Source organism: Carlito syrichta, unplaced genomic scaffold (genome assembly GCF_000164805.1).
Source record: "Carlito syrichta isolate Samal-C Ts95f unplaced genomic scaffold, Tarsius_syrichta-2.0.1 Scaffold303895, whole genome shotgun sequence".
NCBI classification, from domain to species: Eukaryota; Metazoa; Chordata; class Mammalia; order Primates; family Tarsiidae; genus Carlito; species Carlito syrichta.
This window is the reverse complement of record NW_007247991.1, coordinates 389,361-401,476: the sequence shown is the minus strand read 5'-3', so window position 1 is coordinate 401,476 and position 12,116 is coordinate 389,361. Positions and strand designations below refer to the sequence as shown.

General features: G+C 52.7%; 1 protein-coding gene across 1 annotated transcript in view; it reads left to right on the top strand.

Moving 5' to 3' along the window:
• The window catches only part of COL5A1 (collagen type V alpha 1 chain), a 196,482-nt gene that overhangs the window by 7,328 nt on the left and 177,038 nt on the right, over positions 1 to 12,116 (top strand). The gene's annotated exons all lie outside the window — the stretch shown is intronic.

Here is a 12,116-nt window from a genome sequence, read left to right as displayed (position 1 = left end):
CTCCCTCCCTCTCTCCCTCTCTCCCTCTCTCCCTCTCTCTCTCTCTCTCCCCTCTCTCTTTCTGTGAGAGGCTACGTTTGGCTTCAGTGAATTTTTTTTGGACATTCTTTTGGTTCATGTTCCCATTTCATGGTGGGTGATTTACGAGCGCACCTGACTACACCACACTGAGTGTTCAGTAGTTTCTTTTTTTTAAGCAAAAACAGCATGACCCCCATACCCCACCTTCCCTATTCACTTGATCTCACCCCAAGTGACTTTTTCTGTTTCCTTGGTTGAAAAAAGTCCTCAATGGGAAACGTTTTGCTGATGTGGAAGAGGTGAAACAAAAAACGGCAGAAGTGCTAAAAGGCATCAAAATGAATGAGTTCGAAATCTGTTTTGAGCAGTGGGAAAAGCGCCTCGATAGGTGTATTGCATCCAGTGGAGAGGACTCTGAAGGTGACTGAAGTTTAAACATGTAAAAGTAAATACACAAGTTCATTCCGTTGCCCAGGCTGAGTGCAGTGGCATGATCATAACTCACTACAGCCTCGATCTCCTGGGTTCAGACGATCCTCCCACCTCAGCCTCCCAAGCAGCCAGGACTCCAGGCGCATGCCACCACACCTGGCTATTTATTTTTATTTTTTTGTAGAGACAAGGTCTCGCTATGCACCCAGGCTGCTCTCAAAGTCATGGGCTCAAGCTACGCTCCTTCCTGGGCCTCCCAGAGTGCTGGGATGACAGGTGTGAGCCACTGTGCCCAACCCTCCCTTTCTTTACGGCCACCTCACCTTCAAAATGAGCCATGATGCTCCCTCACCTGTGGGATGTGCTCACTGATCTCCAGTGGGAAGGTCCCATTATCCTCCAGACTGTGCCCTGGGCGGGAAGACTTTGGGGGTTGGGGGGAGAGCTTTGAGAGGAAGAGTTTCCCGAGGGTCTGCCTCTAAGCGTCTTGTTAGTATTGTTGTTCTTGCTTATGGGAAAGTTCAAACACAGCACAGCAAAGCCCCGATCCCACCTGGGTCCCCAGAATTAGCCCACATGAGTCTCGTTCCAGCCACCCGCCACCGTCCTTGTACCCGATGATTTTGAAGCTGTCCCCAACCTCATGCCATCTTCTGTAGCCACATCAGAATGTACTTCTAAGATAAGGACTCCTCCCATGTGTCCAGTCTCTCCAGACTCTTTCTGTTGTGCGTCTTCCAGCGTCTTCCTCTCAGACCTCCCTGACTGTGCAGGGTGTGCAGGGCCGAGGCATCTCTGGGGAGGGCCCAGGTTTCTAGGACTGGAGGTCCTTAGGGTTCAGTGTTAGCTGCAAGATCTGCGGCTGCTCTGGACTTGACATTCTGGGCTTTTGTCTCTGTGCCACATTAGTGCAGGGTGGAGCTTAGGGAAGCCCAGTGCCCTCTGGAGACTGTTTCCCATGCCCTCAGCCCCCCGGTCTGCCTATGTGCCTGCCCCGTGAGCTGCTGAGGCACCTAGCTGCACCTCTGTGTACCTCAGTTTCCCCATCTGTCAGATGGGCATGAGAATACTATCTGTCTCAAAGGCATGCTGGGAGGCCTAAAACAGTAGGATTGCCACCATGTGACTATGGCCGTTACTGTCCCTGTGTGTTAAGTGCATGGTATCAGGGTGGGCAGAGTGGCTTATGCCTATGATCCCAGCACTCTGGAAGGCCAAGCGGGGAGGATTGCTTGAGCCAAGGAGTTTGAGACCAGCCTGGGCAACATGGTGACACCCAGTCTCTACAAAATATAAAACATTTAGCTAGACATGGTGGTGCCTGCCTGTAGTCCCAGCTTCTTGGGAGGCTGAAGCGGGAGGATCACGTGAGCCTCGGAGATGGAGGCTGCGGTGAGGCGTGATCGTGCCACTGCACTCCAGCCTGGGTGACAGAGTGAGACCCTGACTCAAGAAATAAAAATTTAAAAAAGCATGACATCAGCATACAGAGGCTGAGTCCATGCAGGTGACTCACGCTATGAAGCTAAGCTACTTGGGGCTTGCCGAGGTGTCACTGGAGACACCTGAGAGACCCACCTTCTTGGGCCTGTTTTAGGTCCAGGGAGGGGTATGGACTGGGCTGGTGGTGCAAGTTCCAACTCTTCCCCCAGCTCCCTAGGCTGACACCCCTAAGATGGGGACGCCTCCCCACCCACTGTCAGGAGGGGCCTGGGAGGCTTGACTGAGAGAGGGATCTCCCCTCCTGGGCTCGGAGCTGGGTGGCTCTCTGTCTTGGGGGGATCAGGCTGCTGCTGAGAGCCAGGCTGGACGCAGCCCGAGGGCCATGGGTGAGGACCCAGAGGGGTGCCCAGTGTCTGGATTCCAGGGGTGCCACAGGGCATCTGCAGAGCTCGCCCAGGCTGTCCCTCGATCACTTTGGTACATGGGCTTGTCAGAACCCCCGGCACCTGCATGAGAATATTATCTATCTCAAAGGCATGCTGGAAGTTCTAAAAGAGTAGGACTGCCACCCCGGGCCCTGGAATGCCCTTTTCTGAGACGGCAGCCCCACGCCAGCCTCTTGCAGAGAGTGGCAGTTCTCTGGGCCCTTGACTCTGGCCTGGGGTTGCCTGGCACTCTCTGGGATTGACTGGAAGCAGAGGAGAAGGGGAAGGTGTGGTCTCCAGGGAGGTGGGGCTTCGTGAAGACCAGGCCCCCCCACCACCACTTGACGGCCAGCTGCAGGAGCCCACGGATTTGGGAGATGAAACCTGGGGCCTGCACTTCTAACAGGCGCCTCGGCCCCCCCCAGGTGAGGGCACTTGGGAAATAGGAGGGGCTGGGTCTCCCTCTGTCCCTTTCTGTCCTTCCACGGGGCCTGTCCCTGTCACCAGCTCACAGTTACTTTTATTTTGAAAGGAAGGCTCAGGGGAGGAGGCAGGAGACAGGAGGTTCAAGGACTCTGGGCCTTTCGAGGCCAAGAGAGCAGGTTTGGACACCTGGCTGGGGGACCAGGAACACATTACTTAACCTCTCTGATCCATGTTAGCATGTTTGCACTTTGGAGGGCAGCTTTGAAAATCAAAAGAAGTGATGTTGGCGTGGATGAAAAGCCCTTGGCGTGAAAAAGCTCTTGGCACGTCCAGCACGCAGGAAGGACATCATCCTGTTCCATGCACATCAATAACAGTGTCGCATCAATAACAATGTTGCTACTATTATTGTTGTGGCTGAAGTTGTTGCTATGTAATTACTGTTATTTTACATTGCCGTTGGTATTACTGGGGGAGGTAAGTGGTGGTAATTGTAGTTTCTCTAAAGTCTGAAACAAGGAATAAGGCTGATGTTTGTAGGTTCCGGGGCCATCGCAGAACCTCAGAGGAGGTTAAGCCATTAGCCCAAAGGGCCCTGCTGGTAACTGAGGGGGTGAATCCAGTGGGGCAGGGGTGCAGTGTATAGATGATATGGAGGGACAGTGTCGAATCTTCCTCTGCACTTATTTCCTGGGAGCCACTCCAGATGTATTTCCTGTGCCCAGGAGCACAGGGGCCTGGCAGGAACATGCCAAACTCTTCCAGAAGGAATAAGATGTCCTCTGGGGAGGGCCCACGGAGCCGGTGGCCTGGCCTCTGGCCTTGGGGCCCATTTTGCAGAGGAATGACCTGAGACTTAGAGGGCCTGGGGGTTCCTGGGGTCACAGGATGGTGAGAAGTGGGGCGGGGTCAGACTCTGGGAGTCCTGGTCCTTGGGTGGGCTTTGTTGTCAGGTGATGGGTTGGGGAACAGAGATGTTGCTCACTGTGATCGGCTGGGTCCAGCATCCTGTTGCTGAGGAGGGGACCCAGCCATCTTGAATCTCCACTGCCAGGGGGTAGTGTTCCAGCCTGAAAGGTCTTTTCTCAGGCTTGGGGGGCCGGAAGGAGTCTCAGGCCCTCTGACTCGGGGTCTTAATCTCCAGGGCAGACTCTGAGGACTGATGCTGGCCATCCATCTCTAGTGGCAAGTGGGCAGCTCACCCCTCTGCAGGCAGTTGGAACCCGCCCTGGAAGGAGCCAGGACCCTGCAGCCTTAGCTCATGGCTTTAATCCTGATCCCACCAGATGTGGAGCTTGAGAACATCTAAAGGCTTCTTTGCTCACAGTAATAAACGAAAACTGCTCTGATTGAAGACACTCTCTCTTTTTTTTTTTTTTTTTTGAGTTGGAGTCTCACTCTCTTGCCCAGACTGGAGTGCAGTGGCCGCTCCCGACCACCGCAGCCTCGACCTGCTGGGCTCCGGCGATCCTTCCGCCTCGGCCTTCCGAGTAGCTGGAACTACAGGCGCGCGCTACCACGTCCGGCTAATTTTTGATTTATTGTGGAGATGAGGTCTCGCCAAGTTGCCCGGGAGGGTCTCGAACCCGCGGGCTCAGGCAGTCCACTCACCTCAGCCTCCCAAAGCGCAGGATTACAGGCTGAGCCACTGAGCCCAACCAATGTTTTTTTTTTTTTGAGTTAGAGTCTCACTCTGTCGCCCAGGCTGGAATGCAGTGGCATGCTCACGGCCACCACAGCCTCGACCTGCTGGGCTCCGGTGATCCTTCCGCCTCAGCCTTCCAAGTAGCCGGAATTATAGGCACGTGCTACCACACCTGGCTATTTTTTTCTTTTTTTTGAGTTGGAGTCTCACTCTGTTGTCCAGACTGGAGTGCAGTGACTGCTCCCAACAACCGCAGCCTCGACCTTCTGGCTCCGGCGGTCCTTCCGCCTCAGCCTTCCGAGTAGCTGGAACTACAGGCGCGCGCTACCACGCCCGGCTGGTTTTTGATTTATTGTAGAGATGCTGTCTCACCAACTTGCCCAGGCGGGTCTCGAACCCGCGGGCTCAGGCAATCCACTCATCTCGGCCTCCCAAAGTGCTGGGATTGCAGGCTGAACCACCGAGCCCGGCTGGCGCTCTCTTTTTCCTCCCCCTCTCGACCTGCCCATCACTCCAGTGCCACCACTAGGACGGCCTTGGGGAGGGGCATGGCATGCTGAGCCTGCCCTGCTGGACCCCCGGCTCTTCCAGGCTGGAGATCGGCCTGTCCTGGCCTGGCCCACAGCACCCTGACCCCTCTGTGAGCACATGCTCCCCACCTTCCTGGGGTCCCGAGCGGGATTTGCAGTCCCGCAGGAGGGGCTAGAGTCCGGGGCACGGGCAGCATGGACCAGAAGGCACATGGTGGGTGACCCTTAAATAGGGGCCATTGCCCCTCCCTCTTGCTCCCTGCCTGGCTTCTGCCCCGTGGACAGGCACCTTGTGGCCGGGTGAAGAGCAGCTGGGATGGGTCAGACTTGGGTCCTGGAGGACAAGGGATTGCTGGGCTCCGAGGGCTTTGGGGGTCCTGGCACCTTCTCAGGCCTCTCCTGAGCCTCCTCGCTGAAATGCACATTAAAAGGGGAATTCCCAGGTGACATATGAGGGAGAGGTTGAGCATTTTCTCTGCAGGTGAAGAATAAGACCCCCGGGGACGTGTCTTTTTCTGACCTTATCCTAAGTGTTTTCACACCGCCATTTATCCTGATGGCAACTTTAAGAGGTATCACCCCCATTTCACAGGTGAGAAACCTGAGGCTCACGGAAGCCCTGCAGCTAGTAAGTGGCAGAGCTGGAGCCTTTGAGTTGTGGGAATTTGGCTTTGTCTAGCCTCTAGGGAACCGCCTCGATGTTAGAGTCAGGGCCTTCAGAGAGCCCTGAGTGGCAAAGTGGGGTCTCGGTCTCCATCGGAGGCTTGGTTGTGTTTGTCCTTTTCTTTGGGGTCTTCATCCTGGCAGTAGGGGGTGAGAGAGAGGAGGAGGTGGGTGAAACCTTTGTCTTCCCTGCCATCCCTGGCCCCGTATGGGGTTCAGGAGGGGGGAGGGCTGTCACTCAGCACCTTTTTTTCCCAAAGCCCAAGGAGCCCTGTGCTCCGGGGGTCCTCCTTGGACTGTTCTAGATGAGATCTTAGGCCAGCAGCTCCATGCCCAGCTGCCAGTGCGCTGTGTGTTTAAGGGAGTGAGCGGCCCAGGCCTGACTCATTTGTTCTGTTTTAGCGGGAAGGAGAGCTTGATAGGAGAGAATTAGCACCAGGTAGGTGCTGCCTGTTGAGTATCAGTCGACACAGGAGGAAGGGCATGGAGAATGGGACAGGCCAGATGTTGCAGCTGATAAGGGAGGGATGGCAGAGTGGCTTGGCCATAGGGGTGGGAGTGGAGCAGCTGGCCAGCTGCTGGAGCTTCCTGTAAACTCTTCTGGCTAGGGAGCTGGACTTTGACCCACACCTTTAAGCCATCAGCATTTCAGAAAAGAAACATGCAAGTTTTTTTTTTTGTCAAGGTCTTACTCTGTTGTGCAGTGGTATGATCACAAGGACATGGCTCATGGCAGCCTCCACCTCCTGGGCTCGGGCGATCCTCCCACTTCAGCTTTCCAAGTAGCTGGGGTTACAGGCCTGCACCACCATGCCTGGCTAAGTTTTAAGTTTTCTTTGTAGAGACAAGGTCTTACTATGTTGGCCAGGCAGTCCCAAACTCCTGGACTGAAGAGAACTTCCTGCCTTGGCCTCCCAAAGTGCTGGGATTACAGGCGTGGGCCACTGAGCCTGGCCAGAAGCCTGCAAATTCTGAGAGAAGTGGTGCCCCCAGGCCTAATGTCCAAGCTACCTTTATCTTCTCAGTAAAATGATGTGTCCTATTCTCCAGTGACAGTCCCAGGGCTCACCAAGCACCAGGCTCAAAAGAGTTTTACTCTGGTTTTTCTAAAAATGGACCATGAGTCCTAAAGAATTGTCACAGTTCTCTGAAAATTTGCCACCTGGGTAACCCGCCTGCTACTAAAATGCATGCCCCTGACAGATTCTATTAGGAGAAGTTGGTAAATTTCAGTTTATTTGAAACCAGTGGAATAGGGATTATCTTGCAGATGTGGTCTTAGGCATTTCTAGTTGCAGGTCACCTCGGTAGCCAGAATTCAACTGTCATGGAAACTTCAAACTCAAGTGACTTGCTGGAGATCAAGGATGGGAGTGGTTCCCCTGGTGGCCAAGAGAGGTATTGCATCCCAGCTCTACCAGACATTGTGAAAACCTAGGCTTGGCCTGGCTTATGATAACAGCACTCGAGGCATGACCTCAAAAAAAGTCATCTTTCTTCTTGCCTCAGTTTCTTCATGTGTAAAATAGAGCTGATATGTCTATCAAGCTCATAAGTTTGTGGTGAGAGTCTAAGGAGGCACAATTTAGGCCTCTGTAGAAACAGGCAGGGTCTCTCTAAGTCTCTGTGACATCTCACAGAGCCTACTGCTTAAGAGATGCTTAATAAGTTGGATTGAAGGGAATTGCTTTCTAAACCCAGGATGTTGGCCAGCCCAGAGCATTGCCATGTTTTGAACTAGCTCTCTGAAGTGGAGTGGGTGGATGTTAGCAGGCTTGGGAAGTAGGGACCCACCTCTACCTGGGCTATTCTAGGGGAGGATGGAAAGTACTGGAAGAGTACCCGAGCTCACCCCACGCCCTTTCCTTACTGTCTGGCAGAGTCAGGGTATACTGGACTGGTGATCACAGAGAGGCTGAAGGGTTGGGATGTGAGAATTTGCTCCGAGTCTCTCAAGGAGTTTGGTTGGGGAATTTTGGAGAACTCCTTCTCTGGCACTTTAATATTTGCTCTTTAATGTTTGTTGGGTTGGGATCTTTGGGCTCAGGGATACACTGACTGTCTGGCATGTGACATTAATCTGGGCTCACAATGCTATTTGAACCATCCCAGATCTTTCAAAGGTTCTCGGAGTAAATTACCAGGGTGAGTGAGTGTGTGTGTGTGTGTGTGTGTGTGTGTGTGTGTGTGTGGTCTACTAGGCAGGGTTCTCAGGTCCTGGGCATGTAGTTGACTGACGGGTTGAATGCTGCCTGGTTTTAGGTGCTTTATCCCTGTGACTCCATTCAGCAGTCCAGTGAGGTCAGGGTTGTGTTCCTGCCTCTCTGGGGACTTGCCCTGGTGATATGGCCAACAGGGAGTAGAGCTGAGATTTGTTCAAAGCTCCTTGTGACTCGAATGGCCCCTCTGTACTGCACCCCTGCTGCCTCCCCAGCCGACCCTTCCCTGCCTGCCTCCTCCTCTTAAGCGTTTTCCCAGATGTTCCTGTACCCTGTTAGTTGTAACCCCTCCCCAGGCCCTTTAAAATGCCTTTAATTCCAAGATTCATCATCTCATCTGGTGAATGTGAGGGGGACCCTTAAAAAACTGGAATTATCTTCTGGAGGTCGGGCCCCTTGAAGTACAGGCTTACTCTGCTAGGTAAGTGTTCTAGGAACTCATTGACATCTGTGGACCAGCTAGTGTTGATGTGAGAGGCTGCGTTCAGCCTCAGTGAATTTTTTTGGAGAGTCTTTGAATGTGTTTGCCCATTTCTTTATGAGTGCACCTGCCTACACCACACTGAGTGTTCAGCAGTTTTTGACCCCAAACAGCATGACCCCTGTGCCTCACCCTCCCTATTCACCCGATCTCACCCCGAGTAACTTTTCTTGATTCCCCAGATTTAAAAAGTCCTCAAAGGGGAACATTTTGCCACTGTGGAAGGAGTGAAACAAAAAACAGCAGAAGCACTTAAAGGCATCCAAATGGATGAGTTCAAAAACCGTTTTGAGCCATGGAAAACCTGTCTCAATAGATGTATTGTGTCAAACAGAGAGGACTTTGAAGGTGATTAAAGTTTAAACATGTAAGAATAAATGCGCCATTTTTAAAATAAATACATTCCGGGGACTTTTGGGTCCCCTCTCGTAACTTCCAGACACTCTTTCGGCCGTGTTTGGGAATTCTTTACAGAGGGTCAGCCTGCTCTTCCTCACATCCACCTTCCCTTCCCTTGAGTGGAGGCCGTCTGGGTGGGCATGGGGATCGCTCACGAGGCCTCCTTGCCTCCACCCAGACCGGGACCCTGCTTGGGGAGTGTCCCATGCCGGAGGCTGCCCTCCCCAGTTGACTCCTCACGCAGGCGGGGACCTGGCCCTCCTGCCTGTCTCTTAGCTTCCATCACACAGCCCTCTCTGGGCCAAACTGAAGCCTCAACGAAAGCTCTGGGCTTCAAGAATGTGCCTTCTCCAGAAAAGTTGATGCCTGGTCAATATCTTGCCCCCCCCAAATAAAAAACCTCAAGGAAGGGTAGTCTGGTCTCTTTCTAGTCACTTAGGGAACTATTTCCTGATCTGATTTCTGTGCCATGTAAGCAACCGGCACGAAGCAACACCCAGCAATGGCCCTGCAGTCCAGGCAACGAGCCTCTCTGGGCTGTGTTGAGACGAGCACTGCCGACGTTTTTTCTCTGACGACTCAGCTAGTTTCTTGCCCAGTTCTGTCTCCTTTTTTTCCCCACTTATCTCTTCCTGCCAACCCGGGGAGCTCCAAATTTGGGGCTTTTGGGCCAGTCAAAGCCTCCCCCCAGCACCTTTCCTCATCCCTCGATGGGCAGATGCCTAGCTTCCTGCCAAGGACTTTTAACCTCTCCGACAGGGACAGTCCACACTCCTTGGGCTGTGGGGACCGAGGGTGGACACAAGAGCTGGTATGACAGGGCAGCCTAGCTGGAAGGGCTTCTCATAAAATCCTCCATCCTCCCGTCCTGGCAGGTCTGTGGCTCTTATCTCTCCTCGGAGCTTCCTGGCCTGGGCATTGGCAGTTCTAAGATGAGGTGTGTTGGAGGCAGCTGCCAGCTTGGACAAGGATGAGCTAGCTCACATGAAATGCTAGGCTGGAGGGTGGTCTCTAAATCTGTTGTTCATCGCACCTTCCTTGGGCCACAAGTTCTGTGCCAGCATCTATGACTCTGAACCCAGAGCTGTTAATACTGGGAGAACCTCATTTGCCTTGTTGATGGGGCCTCTTGAATGCCAGGGACACACCTGCCACGTGCCGGCTTCCATGTGTGGGACCCAAAAACTCAGAATTTATTTATGAAGAATTGTGTGGCCAGGTGTGGTGGCTCAAGCCTATCATCGCAGCACTTTGGGAGACCGAGGGGAGAGGGTTACTGAGCCTGTGGGTTTGAGACCAGCCTGGGCAACGTGGTGAGACCTCGTCTCTACAATAAAATCAAAACATTGGCTGGGCATGGTAGTGGAAGCCTGTAGTTCCGGAAAGCTGAGGTGTGCTTGGAAAGCTGAGGTGGAAGGATCACCAGAGCCCAGCAGGTTGACATTGGGGTGGCTGTGATCGTGCCACTGCACTCCAGCCTGGGCAACAGAGTGAGACTCCAGCTCAAAAAAAAAAAAAAAAAAAAGAATTGTGTGCTTATTCTTACATGCTTACACTTCGGTTACCCTCAAAGTATTTTCCGTCTGATGCAATTTACCTCTCAAGATGCTTTTCTCACTGCTTGAAGCAGTTTTTGAACTCATCTATTTTGATGACTTTTAGTGCTTCTGCCATTTTTTGTTTCACCTCTTCCCACATCGGCAAAACATTTCCCTTTGAGGACGTTTTTCATCTGGGGAAACAAAAAAAGTCACTTGGGGTGAGATCAAATGAATAGGGAGAGTGGGGCTTAGGGGTCACGCCATTTTTGGTCAAAAACTGCTGAACACTCAGCACGGAGTGGGCAGGTGCACGCGTAAATCACCCATGATGAAATGGCAAACGTGTTGAAAGAATTTCCAAAAAAACCAGAAGCCGAACACAGTCTCTCACAACACTAGACGCCGATGGCCCCTAGAACACTCACCTAGAGAGGAAGCCTGTACTACAAGGGACCCGCCCTCCAAAAGATAATTCTGGGTCTTTTGGCCCCCTCCATACTACCTCTCCATGAGACTCGGCAAACGTTTTTGTGGGTACTTATACTGTCCAAGGTTGCATGCGTAACTTTGCCATTGGGGCAATTGAAGGGCCCCTCTCCCCAGATGTCATCCGGCATTTCCTGGGTGTCCGCTGTGCCAGTAGATCAGATGCAGCCCCTGCCTTGGATGACTGGCAGCGTGGCCCCTGGGAGGGGAGGGAGGGCCCAGCCTGATAGAGGCTATAGGTGGCACCATCCTGGAGTTGGTACACAGTGGCCCATGGCCTTTCCCAGGACAAAGTACGCTCGCCTCTCCTGTCCTCTGGTGGTCATGGCAGCCTGTCAGGGAGAAGCAGCACCTGGATGAAGGGCTGGGCTGGTGATATGGCTGGAGTCAGGGGTCCAAGGGTGCGTGATGCAGGTGCTCGGAAGTGTGTGCTGCTTGGGGGTGTGTGACAGGGGCAGCTCCAGCTGGCGCAGTGGGTCAGGGCTGTATTGACATGACTGTGCTCGTCGAGAAGAGTCCAGTCACTCAAGGGTAGGGGATAGACTCTCTTGCTTGACTAGCTTCCCCTTCCTCCTTTTTCTTCTTTAATAATACATCTATGTATTTTTGAGTCAGGTTCTCACTCTGTTGCCCAGGCTGGAGTACAGTGGTATGATCACGGTACACCATAGCCTCAACTTCCTGGACTCAGGCGATCTTCCTGCCTCAGCCTTTTATGTAACTGGGACTACAGGTGCGTGCCACCATGCCCAGCTCATTTTTTTATTTTGTAGAGGCAAGGTCTTGCTATGTTGCCTAGGCTGGTCTTGAACTCCTGGACTCAAGCAATCCTCCTGCGTTGGGCTCCCAAAGTGCAAGGATTATAGGCATGAGCCATGGCACCTTGCCTGTGATATATACATAAATATATATTTTGAGTTGGAGTCTCACTCTGTCACCTAGGCTGGAATACAGTAGCACGCTCATGGCCACTGCAGTCTCGACCTGCTGGGCTCCGGCGATCCTTCCACCTCAGTCTTCCAAGTAGCTGGAACTACAGGCACGCGCCACCATGCCCAGCTAATTTTTTTGATTTATTGTAGAGATGAGGTCTCACCAAGTTGCCCAGCCTGGTCTCGAACCCATGGGCTTAGGCAATCCTTTCACCTCAGTCTCCCAAAATGCTAGGATTATAGGCATGAGCCACTGCTCCTGGCCAATACATATTTTTTTAAATGAAAAAAACGATACTTTCATTATAGTCATTTTGGGAAATACAAGAAAGCATAAAGAGGAAAATAAAAATCACCTATCATCTCCAAACTCCGATTCTGCAGGGTCTAACTAGAGAGAATAAAGAACAGAGGGAAGTCGGGCTCGGTGGCTCAGCCTGTAATCCCGCGCCTTTGGGAGGCTGAGGTGAGTG